Genomic DNA, 20,000 nt, shown 5'->3' with positions numbered 1-20,000 from the left:
GACCCACTAGAACAAATCTGGAAATATTGAGACTGAATGACTGAAAGAACAAACTTACATATAGCAATTCTGAAATATCATTTTTCAGAATATTCTCTTTTCTTCGAGGTATGACAAACATGGAGTTGATATACGTTGGGGGGGTATGGGGGTCTTGTCCCCCCCATGCAAAAAGACGTTTCAAGAAGAAGAGCAATCTTTGAGACTTGGTCTTCTCTGTTTTTGGTCTCTTTTTTTCCCCAGTATGTCAGCACTCAGCATTTTGAGTGGACATTTCAATAGGGAGTTGTGTCATCTTCACCTATATTTTTTTAAATCCAGTCTTGGGTAAAGTTGATTGGTTTATTTTGATGAAATAGCTTCTGGGATATAAACAACAAATACAAGTATCCAAGACATAAGGAAAAATACATTCCATTGTTCATAATGCACCATCTTTGTGAGGCAGAGAGACCAGCTCTGGATTTTACTTTATACCTGAAGCTGGTTGAACAGTTCATCAACAGTACATCATCAACGCTAACAAAGTGTTATATTTATTCATTTGTGAACTGGCTAGATGAATTAGTCACTTCTAGTAAAAAGTAATCAATATGGAGACTGGAATAGCTATATAAAAGGCAAGTGAACATATGCAAAAGCAGTACTGAGCATCTTGCACAATACATAAATCTGCTGCTGAGTCACAACCCTTGCCTTTAGCAGTTCTTTTCTATAACTTATTCCAGTCAATATGCAAATTATAATGAGGGCATATATTGATGCTTTTTATCACTTTTGTTCATGTCGTAGACTTATAAAGTGACTATGATGGAAGCTAGATGTATGCACTACACCACCAATATATGAAATGTTAATGAATTTTGGAAGGGTATACCCATCTCTTCTGATCATCTGAATAGTTCATAGGTTCATAAGTGTTTACTAGGCTAACGACCACAAGGGCCTTTTTAAGCCTAGCCATGCATCCCAAATCTCTGACAAGTTCTGATACCCTTGATAAGTGTAAGCAGGGGCCTGGGAGATGAACCATTTGCAGGTTACCTGTGTCCATTAGAGACATAGGTGCCAAACCAAAGATGAATTTCTGTTTTCCCATGTAATTGTCCAAGTTGCACTTGAATTGGGTTAGGGAGGGACTCTGCTTCACATGGATGGGGAGCCTTTTCCATAGACAGGGTAGTCTCTGGGATACATATCTATCTCTCCAGCAGGTCCTATTTATATCACAAGCAAGGTTTAAGTCTTTAGAACAGGTAAGTTTGTTACTGTTTGTTTTGTGGATGTGCAGGAGGTCCATCAGAGTGGGGTCTGACAATGCCCTGTATACCAGGCATAGCTCTCCCCTCAAAAGCCTGTAGGAGACAGAATAAAGGGATAGGGCATTGAGGCAGTCTGCATAGGACATTTTACTTACATCCTGCAATATTTTAGTGAGGAACCTCTGTGGATGTTCCAGTTGTTGGATATGGCTGGTTAGGTACATACCAAAAGGGGCATTGTACTCACTGATAGGTCTGATGAATGCCAAATACAGTTGAACAATGACTTCCTTGGACTTAGATGTCATACCTTTGTTTATAAGTTCTGCAGCATAGAATGATTTCCTTACCACTATAGACACATGGTGGTCAAGGCTATAAGTCCCTGACTACTGGATCCATAAGTCCCTGACTACTGGATCAACTTTAAGGGGTGTGTTGTCAATATGATAGTTATCAGGGATGAATGACTTCCCAAGGATACTATTATGCATTTATTGGCATTTAGTTTTAGTCCATGGCTCTTACTCCAGTTGTTTGTCTGTGTCAGCCCCTCCTGGAGAATATTTGTGTCAGTGTGAGATTCAATGTCAGCTCCTAATTTGCAATCATCTGCAAATTTAGTCAGCCAGAGACCACTGACATTGGCCTTGACTTCTGAGAAGTAAATGCCAAAATGGAGCAGTCCAAGGACTGATCTCTGAGCATCTCCACTTGTTACTGGCCTCTTTATTGAGATGAACTCCCCAATTTTAACTCCCTACATCCTGTCTGTGAGCCAGTTGGCTATCCATTGGGTGACATGTGGGTCTGTACCTAACCTCTTGAGTTTGTCAGCAATGCTCGAGTGGGATATTGTGTCAAATACTTTGGCCAGGTCAAGGTAGGCATTATGAACGATTTTGCCCTCATCCATTGTTTGCTGACCTTCTCAAAGAAGTCCACCAATTTGAGTAGGCATGATCTGCCCTTAACAAAACCAAACTGGGTTTAGTCCAGTGTCTGGAAGTTTACTATATTTCTATTGATCATCTCCGTGATAAGTCTTTCCTTGGCTTTACATATAAGACTAATAAGACTTATGGGTCTGCAGTTTCCAGGGTCTGTAGATGGCCCATGTTTGTACAGAGGAATGACTGTTGCCTTTCTTCATTCATGAGACATGAAGCCTGTCTGGAGGCTACAGTTAAGTAGTAATTCCGGAGGCCCTGATAGGTCATGTTTCATGCTATTTAGAAGGCATTCTGGGATATTGTCTGGGCCCATTGATGCAGTGTTCTTGGTTGTAGAGAGAGCATTAAAGACCTGTTCCCTAGCGATAGTAGGGGAAGTTATATTTGATGATATTCCCTGAGGAAAAGTTTAGGGGGAGATAGGGGTAAAGCCAGGAGGTTTGCTATATCTTCTGGCTCAGTATATGTAGCTCCATTTACAATGAGCTCTGCACACAACTGTGCATTGCCTTTGAGGATTGGACATAGCTAAATAATGCTTTATGATTGTCCTTGGCCTGTGAGGCCAAATATACCTCAAATGTGGCTTTGGTAGACTTTATTTGTCCACTGAGTTTTTTGTTTAGTTTGATGAGAGTGCTTTTATCCTGCTGTGTGCTGCACCTCCTAATTGTTGCCATGATTTTCTTCACCCTGTTAATACAGCCTATTGATTTTGTAATTCCACCAGGATGGTTTGTTTTTTGAGTTAGTTCTGTACTTCTTCCTTGTGGGTACAGTTGCCTCTATGCAGCTATTAACATGTTTGTGCAGGGTTTCTGAACATTTCTGTATATGCAGCAGTGTTCTCACGGTTTATGGGGGCTTGAAATGTTGCCAAGTTCTCACTTATCAGCAGGAAGTTAGCCTTAGAATAGTTCCTGAATATTCCAGGTTTTGCTGGGTGTCCAGGATTTATTCTTACTTCAAAGGAGACCATTTTGTGGTCTGACCTTACCAGGGAAGTCATTACCATAGGGGGTGTGCAGCAGTCTCCCATATTAGTGAGGACCAGATCCAGTATAGTTGCACCCCTGGTTGGTGTATTGACTATCTGGCCCAGGGAATTGGTGTTTACAAAATCCAGGAATCTCTGTGCCTGGGCATTTGGTGTCACATAGGATTCCCATTTAATAGTGGGGTAATTAAGGTCACACATAAATATGGTATTTGTTTGGATGGTTAGTGTTTCTAATAAGTTTACAAACATGGTATGGGTTTCCTAGGTCATAGAGGGGGGAATGATAGCTTGCAAGGAAGTGGTATTGGTTTTTATCTATGGTGATTTGAACATGAAGCAGCTCAAATGCATTGTCCTGTTTGACCAGCCTTGAAGTGTATGTATTTTTGATGTAAAGAGAGACACCTCCAGTTTTAGTCCCTGCCTGCGAAGTAGCTGGCCTAAATGTGTCTAAGGCATTATAACCTTGCACTGTTGGTGTGCTTTGCATGGCTTTAAACCATGTCTCAGTGACCGCACAGATGTCAGCATTCTCTAGGGTAAAGAGAGCTTTTTGTTTAGACTCCCAGCATTGAGAAGTAATACCATTAGATTTCTTCATTTTGATTTGCTATGTTGGAAGTACTTTCAGTTTGGCATTGCCTAAAAAAAGGTACTATGGGGGAAGACAATGTTTTAGCTAATATTTGAAAGTCTAGAGGGAAGAGGTGCAGACCATCCCTGGCAAAGCAGCATGGTCTGTTGACCATCTCCTTCCATGCTGACAAATATTCCATACACTTAGAATGACACCAGAAAGTAAGCCAATTAGTAAAGTCAATCATCTTTTATTCGTATTGTGGCATCATCCTTGGAGAAGGTAAAATGCTGCTCAATGTTAGGCTCATACTAGACTGAGACACATATTCAAAGAACTCCATGATGTCTCTTTTCCTATAGTCTAGGGAGGTATGCCTCAGGTCATTTACTCCTACATGGACTACGACTGAGTCGTATTGGTACTTGTGGTCCAATGACCTGAGTGCATACATAATGTGGTGGTTCCTAACCTCTGATAATCTAGTAACTGTAACTTTCTCCCTACTCAGTCTGGTGAGAGGGACACCAGTGTGTCTCACGATGGAGTCTCCAATGACCAGAATGTTGGATTGTGTGGTGGGTTGCCTTATGGGCTTAGAGGTAGAGGCTCCATGAGATGTAGCTCTATGTGTTGATGTGGGTGTTGTTTTGAAAGACCGCATTTGGGGCTGCTGAGGATATTTGTTATGTGTACTTCATTTAGGAGGTCTTTGTAGTTTAGGAAGGTTACATGTAAGTGCCTCATCATATGTGGGTTGATATGTCTGCTTTGAATTGTGCGTGATGGTGCTGCGTGTCTACTACTGACAACCTTATTGGCATTAGGAGTAATTTTATGTGAGAGCTTTGCCTCCAGTGACATTGTGTAAATGCATCTCTTACATACTTTATCAGTTTGTTTGAGAATTAACTGGTTGTCAGCAAACATGAGGCCCTTTTTTATTTATTAGACAGTTAGAGTATCAATCACTGTCAGGAGTATCCAGTTTGCAACAAAATGGGCATTGCTTGACACTGCAAACTAGTTGTCTTGTGTGCAGCAAGGTATTGGAGAAGTTTCAATTGTGCTTTTACAGGAAAAATGTCACTCAATGTGTCTGATTCTGTACAGAGCTCTGCCAAACACTTGAGGAGAAACTAATACGTAGACCCTGAAAATTTAAGGATGAAGTACTTAGGCAGATATTCTGAAGTTGAAGTTAGAAACAAATCATGCAGTACTTACTGCAAACAAAGAATTAGCTTGTCAAGAATGATGAAAAGAGGGAGTCGCGTGAATGGCTACTGACTGGCTACTACTTATGCTGGTCTCACCACAGCTTCACTCTGTTGGAATACAATGCTCCTTTTGCTTGAACATGCAGCATTTTATTTTTTGGAACCAGACCATAGCACCTTACAAACACATCTCTAATACCCCTATGCCCCTTAATGCTGAACTTAACCCTAATCACTCTTAACCCTAACATTAAGCCTATTTCTATAAATAAATCCTAAACTCATTTATAACCCTTAAATCTAATTATAACAAAAAATGTATCTCTAATTCTAAAGTTACTGCCTTTTGAAGATATTCAAGACAGTCAACATCCTCTCCTCTTCGTTGTTGTGATATTCAGCCAAAACAAATTTCATCAGATGGTTTTGATGATTTAACCTTTAGTAATATTATCTTCAATCACTTCTACATCCTGAAGTTCAAATGCATAACTGAATTTAATATTCACTGTGTGCAAAACCACTTTGTAATCAACATCTTAAAATTGTCACATTTGTTTTTTAGTTGTTTTTAGGTAAGATCATTCACATAATTTCTAGAATCTAGGTAAATATTTCACAGTATGCAAGGTTTTCTGAATATATCCTCTTAATGATAGCTTCCAGCTCTCGATTTAAAACCTGCAATGAATTCCATAGTATGAGGTAGCTGGGGAATGAGATTTTCTCTCTGTTTTGGTATAGTATTACAGAAGATTGTGGAGCTGGGAACACCTAGCTTGTGCAGAATGCCTGCAGGACAAGAGCAGGACTATGGAGATTGACTCAAAGGTGAGGTTCAGGAATAGAAAAGCATATCAAATATTGTAATGCAAGGTACTTTGTTAGGCTGTATATTCACTGACACAGGAGTGCACTAGTAGAGGAAATGGGACTTGCCAAAATGCAGGGCCTGCTGGGCCTTAATCAAATACGATATGATTTTGCATCTTGTTTATCTTTGCAAACAGCAAGGATTTTTGGAACTATTTGTTACAGTGGTTGAACCAATTGCAAATATACTAATTTTTATGTGTTATATAAGGGTACCTTTTTTGAGAAGGTCATACAGGAAGTCGGCAGAGGTTATACAAGCATGGTTTAGTGCTAAGCAATGTTAGTGCCTTTTGTTGAGAAATAATATATTGGAATTAAAGGAAGTTATATTTTTCCTAAGAAAATGAAAATTATTTGCAGTTGTGTTTGTCAAGATTGTTGATTTATCAGAATGGGGATGTTCTGTGTTGTCTCAAACCACAGTTCCCCAAGATCACTTAAACACTCTTACTATAGTGAAGTAGATACATTTTGGAAAAGTATCTATGAAGAACTTGGGGAACATAACAAAGATGCTAAATGGACAGAAGAAGTAAAAGAAAGAATAAGAAGTATAAAGGTGGAGGACATGAAATGGGATGAAGTAATAACCAGAGAGACTGAAACAAAGTTAAGAAAAGCCTCTAACTGGAAAACCCCAGATCTAGATGCAGTACCTAACTTTTGGTTAAAAGAATTAACATCTTTGCACGAGGATTTAGCCATGAGTAAGAACTATTTATATGTGCACCCCAAACAGACATCAGCCTGGCTAACAAAAGGCAAAACAATGCTCCCTCTTAAGAGTGAACCTACAAGCTACCCTAAAAATTATAGACCAATAACTTGCCTTCCGATGACATATAAACTATACACGGGAATTGATGCCAACAGAGTTTATAGTAATTTAAAAGAAAATTCTATTATGGCAGTAGAACAAAAGGGCAATAAAAGAAAGTCATATGGAACAAAGGATCATTTGTTGTTAAATAAAGTCATACTAGAAAACTGCAAAAAGGGCAAGAATTTAAGTATGGCATGGACTGACTATAAAAAAGCATTTGATGGTATCCCACATTCATGGATAAAAAAGTGCTTAAAAATGTATAGGATACACCCTACACTGATTGACTACATAACAGTGACCATTAAACAGTGGTAGACCACTTTGCAATTAAACCATGATAAAGGACAGATTATTATACCATGGATAAAAATTCAAAGGGGGATATTCCAAGGTGGCTCTCTGTCACTGTTGCTATTCTGCCTTGTCATTAACCCATTAAGCTCTTTATTCAACAACTTAGGCCATGCTCCTAAAAAAACAACAAATTGTAAAGACATCTCAACTTCTCTTTGTTGGTCATTTAAAACTGTATAACCCATCAGGTGAGGAACTGAAAGCACAGCTGCAGGTTGTCAAAACTTTTTCAGATGATAGAAGAATGTCATTTGGTCTTGATAAGTGTGCAAAAGCAACCTTTAAAGCAGGAAAACTGCAGCACCAAGAAAACATCAGTTTGGGACAAGAATGTGATATAAAAGAACTTGAGCAAGAGGGAGTGTATAAATATTTGGGAACTCATGAATGATCAAAAAGAAAACATGAACACATGCAAATAAAACTTAGTAAGGAATACTTTAGAAGACTTAAATTAATTCTGAAAAAAGCGTTGACATCTAGAAACAAAATCCAAGCTATAAACCAATTTGCTCTTCCTGTCCTAACTTAGTTATGGAGTGATTGACTGGCTGCAAAATATGTTGGATAGATTAGGTAGAAAAACAAGAAGGATGCTTCATGCTCACCAATTGATTTATAAAAATCAGTGCATACCAAGATCATATATTCCTCATTCCGTAAGAGGGATGGGCCTCCTTGAAACTGATTGCATGTATAGATTTGCAATAATCAGTGCGTACCATGATTATATATTCCTCATTCCGAAAGGGGACGGGCCTTCTTGAAATTGATTACATGTATCGATCTGCAATTGTGGGACTCCACACATATCTGCTGACCTCACAAGACCCAAATGTAGTGAAAGTCTTGAAACATGAGGAGAATAAATCTAAGATGAGTTCTCTGCTTAATTTAGCAGAAGCATATCGGCATCAAGCAGGAATGGAAATCAAACCAGAAGTAGATAAAAATCAGACAGCAACTGATTGTGACAAAAAACAAAAGAAAGAATATAAGGTGAAGGATCAGATGAGAAGGCAAGAAATGTGGAAAAAGCATAAATATAGTTGCAAGTATAGAAAACTTCTGGAAGAACCTCATGTTGCTCAGAAACTAACATATGAATGGTTAAGGAGAGGGCAAATTCAAACCAAGAGATGAAAGGTTAATATTGGCAGCCCAAGATAGTGGGCTATGCACATGCTGGTTTACAAAGTCCATTGAACATTTGGGAGAAACAGACAAATGTAGGTTTTTTTAAAACCAACTCGGAAACAGTTGCACATCTCATTGCTGGGTGTGACATACTAATGGCGGAAGGATTGTATACCGAAAGGCATAATAATGTGGCAAGACTGTTGCACTGGGGATTGTGCAAACATTATGGTATTGAAGTGGCTGAAAAACACTGCAAACGTGAACCACAAAGCATCACAGAAAATTATGAAGTTTATATCACATGGAATCACCCATTACCAACAGTTCAAATGATAGATGTTAGAAAAGCAGATATAATAGTCAATGAAAATAAGACAAAAGTAGCATTGATCATTGAAATTGCTACACCCAGTGACTACAGTGTATTGTGTACATAGAGACACAAAATCATAAAATATCAGGATCTTCAGGCAGAAATGAGAGGATTATGGAAGAAAGATACCTCAACAGTTCAATAGTAGTTGGAGCAATGGGACTTATAAAAAAAAAATTGGCAATCATATTTAGATATGTTGCCAATCCATGTAACCCAGTATGAATTGAAGGAGCCATTACTGGGCACATTATGAGTGCTGCGAAGAATACTTTTGACTGACATCAATGATTGAAACAATACTAATTTCATGAACTTTAAACGTACTTTGACTTAGGAATGGGGTCTATTCCTGTCATAGTATTAGAAACCCAAAGGATTTGGAGAAATTAAAAAAAATAGTGAAAATAAGTATTACTTGAAACTTCATTCATCTGTTTTGTAAAGTTTTGACTTTCTGCAATGCTGTATAAACATACCCCGGGATTCAATAAACTCCGTGCAGGAATAGTGATACTCCTGCATGGAGTGAACTGTGTCCTTTTCTGCATAGCTTTAACAGCAGCGCACCTTGCATATTCATGAAGGTTTGCTACTGTGAAGCCTAAACGGAGACTGACAGAGTGCAAGGGGAGTGTTTAAGTAGTGCATGCACATCTAACATGCCCACTGCACTCAAAGTGCTGTATGGCACTTTTTAAAAGCATTTCAGTGTTCATGGATACTGAAATCAAACAAAATAGTAAAACAGTGTCTGCAGACACTGAAATAGATAGGGGATCAAGAAATTAATGCAGGGGGGTGTGTGACAGAATGTGTGACAGGTTCTTTCACACACACACCCTGCATTGTCAAAGTGCCGTATGGCACTTTCAAAGCACTTTCAGTGTCTGCGGATACTGAAAGCAGTAAGTCTTGATAGGAAGCAATGCAGGGGGGTGTGTGACAGGTACTGTCATACACTCCCTGCATTGTCAACAGCATTTTGCAAGTGCTTTCAGTCTCCGTTGACAATGAAAGCAGATATCTCAATATGAAACAATGCAGAGGGTGTGTGACAGGTACTGTCACACACCCCCTGCATTGTCAAAGGGCTGCACGGCATTTTGCAAGTGCTTTCAGTGTCTGTGGACAATGAAAGCAGCTATCCCAATAGGAAGCAATACAGGGTATCTCTCAGCAGATTTGCACATTGCTTAGCTGAGCTTAGCATTTTCAAAATGGTCCAATGACAGCAAAGGGTGGGAATATGACCTTATTTAAATCTCATAGGTGGGGAATGCACCATAACCTGTTGTAGTCTGATCTCTGCAGGAACCATGCCAGGTGTCGGATAGGGTTCGCGCTTTTGGGTGCATCACTGGGGCATTTTGGAATCCAGGGTCATGGCTGGGCTCCTCGTATCAAACCATGACAACAGACTGCTGCAGGGCCAGTACAAGGGCTCACAGTATAAAGTGGAGGCCTGGGACTATCTGGCATGTGACTTCACCAGTGCCACTGGTATCCCCCGAACTGGTGAGCAGGTACAGCATCAATATGCCAACCTAAAGTAGAGGAAGGGGGTGCTCTTGGCCCAATGGATCCAAGATGCTCGGGACAACCATGCTGCAGCAGGTTGTAATTATCACAGATATAGGTGTACCAGATTCTAGCTTGAGTATGTGATAGACAGGTATGCAAAATGTTTGTTTCCCACCCCTTCAGCTGCAGTGGAGAGGGCTAGGAACATTGAGGCCCATGCAGACAGACTGACAAGGATGCATCAACAGGCTGGTGAGTACAGATATAACTTGCAGTATATAGTGGCATAAAAAATATCAGCACTCAAAAACCAATAAGTAGGATGTGGAAGATACCTTCCCCGGAACAAACACTGTCTGGCCACCGAAAATAAAGTGAAAAAATTGGCTGAAAAATAATCCAGCTGAACGAAACCATCAATGAGGTTTAAAAAATGAAACCAAATGTAATCCAAAGACAACGTATTTAATGAACAAAAACTCAAAACCACAAGCGCTTTCGCCTGGTATTACCAGGCTTTATCAAGTGTAACAAATAATGCTTTCACGTGATATATATAAAGTGCTTGGCTTAAAACCATTGGTTAATTGCTTAAAAACATAGATTAATTGTATTGGCATACATTGACTTAATTTAAGAACAACTTTAAAATATGAAAAAAATACATACAGTGCATTGGAAAAAACGCTACTGTAAAAAAGAATGCAAACACATAAAATAGATTTAGTTAAAAACTTTAAAAATCCTAATACAGGCAACACTTGAAAATATTAGAAATATTCTTGTCAAAGTCAAAGACCAAAATTCTGTCAACTAAAGGTTGGAAATGCACAGTTAGCATGAGCCCAGTGGGTTACCCTGAAGGAACTAGACTAGAAGTGCAAAATAAATGAAGGGAACGCCATGTGGATCATGTAAAGGACCATAGCCAGTACCTACATAAGGTAAACAGCTGAATAGAGAAAAAATACACAATATGTGGCCTCAAACATGAGAGGGATAAACAAGGAGGGGGGAAGTGGAGGAATGATAAACCTTGGGAAACTAGATTAAATTCAAAGAACATTTCTTTTAGCTTTGAGTATACTGGCTAAACTTAAGTTGTCATTTTAGCCTGGATACCTTGTCGCATTCAGTTTTAATTGCCAGGACAATTCCCTAGAAGAAAGTGTAGTTTCCCAATCCCCTCCTCTCTGATCAGGAGAAACTTTTTCAAGAACAAAGAAACGAATGGACATGTTAGGACATACCAAAGAATGTCTGAAAAAGGCATTGGTTTCTTTTTTACATTTGATGTCATAAAAATGTTCGTATATCCTTCGTTTCAAAGCCCTTTCAGTTTTGCCCACATAAAAAGATGTGCAAACCTCACAAAAACCTAGGTATACCACGCCCGAAGAGTAACATGAGTAATACTCACTAGCTGTTAAAGTGATGTTACGAGCAGAGACCTGTACCTTGTGAGTGTTTGCAATGAAGGGGCATTGATGACATCTACCACATGGGAACGTTCCCTTCCTTTTGTAACAACTAGAGTGTTCTAACTTGTCCTTAGTGTTCATGTTTTGTTCAAAAATACCCTTCAGATTAGTATTCCTTTTTCTAACAAAGGAAATGTTGGGGGGAAACAAATTACTGAATTCCTCATGGGAGGTGACCACCGGCCAGAAAACCTTCATAGTCCTTTCTATGAAACATGCATCAGCTGAATAGGTGTAAACAAAACTCTTGGAACTGTTCTGATCTGTCCTTGTTCGAACTCTAGGAAATGGTGCTCCAGCACCTAATAACGGTGGAAAAAACTGGTCTCTTTTAATAAGGATCTCACTAAGGATGTCCTGAATAAAAGCAAGTGGATAGCCCCTATCCAAAAATAGAGTTCTGAGAAAATCAACCTCTTCCAAAAAGAAATCGGTAGTGCTACACATTCTGCAGGCTCTTACTAATTGACCCTTGATGATACCTTTCTTGATGTAAAGAGGGTGTCCACTGTCAAAATGGAGGAAGGAGTTAGAATATGTGCCTTTTCTATGCACCTTAGAACAGAAACCTGTGTAATTTGGATTTTTGATCAAATGAATATCTAAATAATGAAGAGTTGTATTGCTAATAACGTAAGTGAATTTAAGGAAACTAGTCGTACTGTTCAAGTAATCCATGAATAGGAGGAATTGCTCTTCTGTGCCCTCCCAAAGAATACAGATATCGTCAAGATATCTTTTGTAAAATTTGATGTATTGTTTCTAATTGGTAGAATGAATATATTCAGTTTCCCACTTATGCAATACTATATTAGCGTACGCACTAGCGCAAGGCGCACCCATGGCAACTCCACTTTTTTGACGATAGTGGCATAAAGTAGAAGGAGTACATTTTTTACTGCCAGTAGGAATAGTGTTTACTGTGTTTAATGAATAAATGACATTTGTCACACTAATATTGATCCACAGGATATCCATTAATAAAAGTGTCATTTCACCATAATAAAGATGTATAACACAAATTGTTGTGTGTACTCTGGTATGTTGTCGTAGAAATAGAATGTATACAGGTTCATCATGGCAGATATTGTGCTGACAGCATGAAGTAACTGAGGCTCTTCTCAGAACTAGCTAGTATGCAAAACAGCAGAATGTGGAGCTAAAAACCAATATATTAAGGTAATATGAAATATTGTATGCACTAAGTTCTGAACCCTGAATTGCAATGTCTGCAGTAATATAGTGTGTCCCTTGCAGCACTGCATTCTTGTGTTTACCTTTGGTTCCCAGATTGCATTATTTCAAAGGATTAATACAAAGTGTGATAACTATCTGCCATGCATGAATGTCAGGATTACAAGGTCAGATTGTCTAACCCAGAGTGTATGAGGCAGAAATCAGTCAAGCAATTGACATCCGTTTCCCAGTAGCTCAGTGTGATGCACAATAGCCCTTTTGCTCATTTTAGCACACCCAGACAAGGTTCGAATCCAGGAGTGGTACTGAGATGTGTGTGTATGTATATATATATATATATATATATATATATATATATATATATATATATATATATACACACACACACACACACACACACACACACACACACACACACACACACACACACACACACACACACTAAAGAAATCCTGCATATTTGTAGAAGCAGTCAGAAAGTGCTAACAGATATTTTCTCCACAGGTCTTACAGATAAAGAAATGTGTGTAGTAGCTGTATGAAGGGTATACTGATATACCGTGTACAACTGTTACACTGTCCAAACCATTATGCCTGCAAATGACAGCAGGATAGGTACATACACCATGCACTCTCCCCAATACATGTGCCTCAAGTGTCATGCTGTCATGGCTAGTGGTCACTGCTGCCAATAACCTTGGACACAGATAGGAATCCAGGGAACTATGCCAATAACAGACATACACAACATCAGTGTAGGGTACCCCTTCTTTGTCAACTATGTAACCCTGACATGTACAAGCCCCCTCCAGTAATGTAGCCATTGTCCTCTCAGTCTGCCCCACACCATTACAGGTTGACAGTCTAATGGGTATGTATGTGCTACAGAAGCTATGGGCCATAGGTAGATGTAAAATGAGAGCAGACCTTTAGAATGTTGAGTAGTACTGCTGTGAAAAATGGAAGCCTATACAGTTGTTAATGGAATTTTTTCTCTCCACCACTCCTCATCTGCATCAATAATTATTATTCATATACTGTGGGTATGTTGTTTTCAAAACCTATTGTTGGGACATGTGTTCTGTTATTGTTCATATATTTACTTGGTTGAATATTAATATACCTTGTTTAAATATTATTAATGGTGGCCTGTTGTCATCAATGTAACTTGAATGCTTGAAAAATGCTTACTATTGTTCCATTTATGCATGTGCTCTGTTTGCTATGCAACTGTTTCAAATCTTTTGGTTTGGGTTAATTGGAACATCCATGCATGCTGTTATACCTAATTTTGAAATGTTTTGTTCATGACTAACCAATATATCTTGGAAAACCTCAGCACCATAGCATGTTTGGTAAGGAAGATCCTGGCGGATCCACCTGTCCCGCCCCCATCTGGCCATGGCACCAGGATCCAGCATGTCTGTGACCCAACCTGGAACTTCCTCATCTGCTGGTCCTATACCACCTTCAGGTGGAACCACCTCAGGGAAAAGGGTCCGTCCCCCCGGGCGCTGAGAGGAGCCTGTGACCTGCCGCAAGTTCTGGGGTGTGGTGTGGAGTGTCATCCACTCCAAGTTGGATGGACGTCTGTGCCAGATAGATGACCACCTGGCACATCTGGAGTGGCAGCCTGCTCCTGTTGTCCAGCCCCCAGCACAGCCACCTTCGGGGTCATGAAGGTGCAGTAGTGACTGCCCATGGGTGGGGACCTCAGTCCCACTGTATCCATCTGGGGGCTCATAGGCCTCTGATTCCCAACCATCCTCCCAGTCCAAGGTGTTTTCCCCCTCATGTGTCATATACCACCACTGTCTGCTGTCTTGTGTGTCTTGTCTGTCTGCAAATGCAACCTATCCTTCCCAACCTACCGCCCCAAACATACCTACAGCCCTTCCCTAACATCCCACTCTCAACTTAATAAAAAAAAAGGGCATCTGTCCCATAAAAAAATCATTGCCTCATACATAGCTCTACATTTCAGCCCATGTCCAGTGACATAAATCAATCAACAGTGAAATTATCCTACAAATGTATGTTGCCAACACCCCTCTATGTGGGGTGTGAGGCTGTAAATCCCAAATTCTCAACATCAGTCACAGCTGTTGCTGCAATAGAAAAGTAGAACTATGATCCTTTCCTATACATGTCCTACATATCCCTAGCTGGTTTTACTAATGTTCTATCCCCTGCTTGCCCCCATTTCTCCCCTTTCCTAACACCCTTTTTTTATTTTTTTTAATTAAAATTAGCTCACGTGTAAGCAGCAGTGAGCGTTACTAAGTGAAGCTAAGAGGACATAACCGTCTATTAGCATCGCTTAGCTTCATGCAAAACTGCACAAACCCACTTACAATGGCTTAAAAGTGCTTTAATCACTCTGTCTCCATCAGCCCTTGTTCTGCCCAGCAACAAAATAACCAGCCCTGCCAAGTCGCCAACCCAGGACCCTGTGCACTACAATCACAGTAGAATGCCACTACACCCTCTAAGCTGTGGGAATTTGTAATGCTTTTACAAGCATATCATGCATTATGCTCATTTAACATGAATGAAAAAAAGTCATCATTACCAAGGTTTGAACCCAGGACCATGTACACTTCATTCACAGCAATGCACTCTACATTGTCTGAGCTTTAGAAATTGGCAATATTTTTACAAACATATCATGTAATACAGTCAATTAACATAAGGGAAAAATACATATGTATAGTACTCTCATATGCATATATCTGTATATATAAATACATTTATCTATATATATATATATATATATATATATATATATATATATATATATATATATATATATATATATATATATATATATATATATATATATATATATATATATATATATATATAAAGTGGGAGGATAAAGGGCAACCAATATTGACATATTTGAAATATGGCTGTTCTATGGGTAGACGTCTGCTAGAGTAGCATGGTTTGATTTAACAGATATTTTCTGATAGATTCCAGGTGTGAAACACAAATGAATGTCATCATTTACTCAATGCTCACATCATCCCATTGATTTGTCAGAAACCCACAACTGTTATGTTCACTAGACCAAACATATGAGCCACACATCTGGACAGTGTCTAGACATCTGGATAGTGGAGAGATATGTCTGCAGTCACGTAACAGAAGAGAAAAAACACTGAGAGCCACCAACCATTTCACCCAGCACCTGAACCACAGAAAGACCAACATGACACTACCCCAAATCAGCTTTGGGTATTACCCATATATTTGCAAATATATCATGCACTATAGGGATGCAACTGTAGGGAAAAGCTGACATTGCTGTGAAATGGTCCACCCACAGCCATTTGCACCCCAGTCACACCAAAATACCAGTACCCCAAATGAACTCTGGAGTATAACAACTGTTTGAACAAACATATCTTGATTGCCAGTCACACACTACACTGACATATACTGCTCCAACTCACAGTTTACTGGGAATCCTGAGGTGTTACACGACATTTCTCAGTCTGCCCCTGCAAACATATACACCTGATTGACCACCAGCAACTGTTGCAGCATGCACAGTCAGACAGAAAAAGATCTATGACACTCACATCTGCTACTCTCCCTACGCACCCCAACAAACATTTGCACACAACACTGCTACACAATCTTGGCAGTCTGTTAACAATGGCCAGACATACATGACTCTCAAATGTACAGATTTCCACAGAATGTCCAGGGTGTGGGACCATATTTATGTACCCTGCTGCATACCACTTCTGGGAGTCTGCTAAGTCACTGGGATGATATCAGGAGTGCAGTTACTAAATAATTATATACCATACCTCTGAACCTCTTACTGCAAGATATCTGGACAAAGCCTGACATACTTGGGGGGCAGGGGGCCGAAAAGAGGGACATATCTCACATAATGGTGTTAGAAACTGACACAATTGCTGGCGTTACAGCCTTTGTTGTAACATAACATCCCTGGAGGATATGATGTCTGAAACACAAATGGATGTCAGCATTTGCTGACTACAATCCTCACATTATCTAACTGATTTCACAAAAACAGAAATTGTCTGGACAGACCAAACATAACAGGCAAATCTCTGGGCAGTCTGTGGACATCTGGACAGTTGAAAGGTATTTCAGACACATATCATTGTCAGATGTCAAGTTATGCAGAAAATGCATGTCCAGACAAACCCTGTTAATCTACCAATCTTCTATGTGTATAACAGCGATACTTAATTACAATCTGTACCCAGCAATATCAAGGACATTATGAACAGGGACATCGGGAACCTCCAAATGCTTGATCCCACACAGTGTGGTATTCTCAGAGAGAGATCAGGCCTGTTAAACCTGGTCAAATTCTCTAAAGTAGTCAACAAACACAAGGATGAGGAGAAGATGGTGAACAATGCCTACCTTCACCTAGCCCAATTCTCTCCCAATAATCACCAGACAGCCAGGATACATACGCCTACACACATAGGCATTAACCTGTATGTTACCATATGGGTAGCTAACTGGCTCAATAATAGTGCCCACTCAGTCAAAGTAGTGGAACCCACCTATAGTAGTAGAGTCTGCCAGAGCAGTGTACCCCAAGGATCAGAGTGGGGGCCTCCACTGTATGAGGTATATGTATCTGAGTTGCAAGACAAAAGCAGTGGTCTGTGGCCGACCAGTTTTAAAGATGCTTGCAAGCTTGCATTCCTCTACTGATGTGAGCATCCTCCAAGAGGCCCTCAACCAAATTAATGACTGGTGCAAACAGCATTGCTGCAAACTGAATGCCAGGAGATGCATCATCCTGCCTGCTGTGGCAGATGTCATCCACATTAATTACAACAGTAATAATGCACTGAGCATGCAATCATATGTGAGGTGACTTGTGCACCAAAGTTGGTAGCAACCTGACAGTTTCCCACCATGTGGGCATCATTGTATGGATGGCTGTCTATATGGCCCACCTCACAAATATGGGTATGTCATCCAGGAACCAGGAGGCCACAATATCCCTGTACTCCACCCTTATCAGATGCATTACCAAGTACAATGGCTCTTTGGCATGTACCTTGTCAAGCAAATACAGCAGTTGCAGAGACCACAGAGATTCCTGACCAGGCAAATCCAGGGTCTGCAACACCTATCCTATACAGATAGGCTGAAAGCCCTGTCCCTGTACTCAGTCTCATACAGACTGATCATAGGTGACCTGTGTCTAGCATACAAGGCCATTTCCAAACCAGCATTGATGGTGTTTATGCATATCTGTAAGACAACCCCACTCACACAACATGCATGCAAGGACCTCACCTGGTCTGTGACATGTATAGTACTTGGTGGGATAGTGTAGTATTCCACACAATACACTGTCTGTAAAATACACTCCCTCCCCATGTCTACCAGAGTATGTTTATAGCCCTCATGAAGAAGAAGCTGGATGACTGCATGGGAAACAGATAAGACACCACAAGGATCCTGAGTGTGTCCCAGCTGGACAGGGGAAACAGGTGCTGGCTTTGAAGGGACATGGGTGAAAATCTGGGCCAGGACTATGAGGGTATCAGGGCCAATAGCTTGGTATTGTCTTATGAGGCTATGCACCTAGTACTTTACATGTTTCCTGTATGTATTGCAGACTGTCCTGTAATGTTGTCTGAAATGAATCCCTGGGAGTCTGAAGTTTTAATTTCTCCAAGTTTTTTGGGTTTCTAATACCATGACGGGAATGGACCCCATTCCTAAGTCAAAGTACGATTAAAGTTCATGAAATTAGTATTGTTTCACTCTTTGATGTTAGCCAAAAGTGCTCTTCGCAACACCCGCAATGTGCCCAGTAATGTCTCCTTCTGCAATTCGTATGGTGTTACATGAATTGGTAACATATCTAAATACGATTGTAAATTCTTTTTTATAAGACCAGTTGCTCCTACTACTATTGGAACTGTCTGGGTATCTTTCTTCCACATGGCTCTCATTTCTGCCTGCAGATTGGGTTATTTTATGAATTTGTGTCTCTCTGTATGCAAGACACTTTAGTCACAAGGTGTGACGATTTCAATGATCAATGCTACTTTTGTCTTCTTTTCTTGGACCACTATATCTGGTTTTCTAGCATCTATCTTTTGGACTGTTGGTATTGGGTGATCCCATGTGATGTAAACCATCATTTTCTATGATTCTCTGTGGCTCATGTTTCCAGTGCTTTTCAGCCACCGAACTGTGTAGGTACTGCAGTGAAAGTGTATACTTTTGTTCCATCATCAGTTATCATCACACATTGTTACACCTTGTCATTTGTGTGGTCTATATAGCAGTAAGTCAGCTCTTACAGTGCGTGCATATGCACTTGGTGACATTTATAGCTCACTCTAATAGCCTTGGTCTTGGTTACAATTACCATCCGGCTAATAGGCCCATCACACAGTAGGATTTGTCACCCTTTGCTGTGGGTCTTACAGTAGCTGTGAATGAGCTGAATTGTGGCAAGGCATAACTACTGTAACGTCTGCCCTGAAAGGCCCATAGGTGTCAAAGCTGTGCCAGACTGTACCAGGAGTGTGTGTTTGTGTGTGTATGTGTGTGTGTGTGTGTGTGTGTGTGTGTGTGTGTGTGTGTGTGTGTGTGTGTGTGTGTGTGTGTGTTTGTGTGTGTGTTTATATCAGCAAACATAATACTGCAGGGTATTAATTTACTTATGTTCTCTTCCCCTCACAGGTGAACATGGGAGTTGGTGTCTCTCTCCCTCACAACCTAGTGTCAGTGTCTTAGCAGACTCCCATGATGATTGTGGTCATGTTTGGGCCTGAATCTGTGCCATTGTTTGATATCCCACTTTCACCCATCATGTCCCCGAACACAGTCAGTATGCCCACACATACCCAGTCCCCACCAGACATGGATAATGGGCAGCTGGAAGGTGGTGGCATGGAACAGGTTAGTGTGTTGACTATAGCAAGTGAGAGTGTAGACACCAGCCATAGCCAGAGAGCAGGTGAGTTCACACACAGGCAGATGGACAGGTGTGCTCGACAGAGGACTGCTGCCCATCAAGCCTCTGTCTCAAGTGCCACAGCAGGTGTCACCAGATGCATGTTACAGTCCATCATGGAGGCACAGGCATGTACTGACTGCAACACCAAGCAGATGTTCTGGGTCATGAATGCAGTGCTTCCTGCCATGCGTGATGACCTCCACAGCATGTTTGATGCCATATGTTATCT

Source organism: Protopterus annectens, chromosome 6.part0, assembly GCF_019279795.1.
Source record: "Protopterus annectens isolate FY-2018-M chromosome 6.part0, PAN1.0, whole genome shotgun sequence".
Lineage (NCBI taxonomy): Eukaryota > Metazoa > Chordata > Ceratodontiformes > Protopteridae > Protopterus > Protopterus annectens.
Note: the sequence above shows the minus strand (reverse complement) of the source record.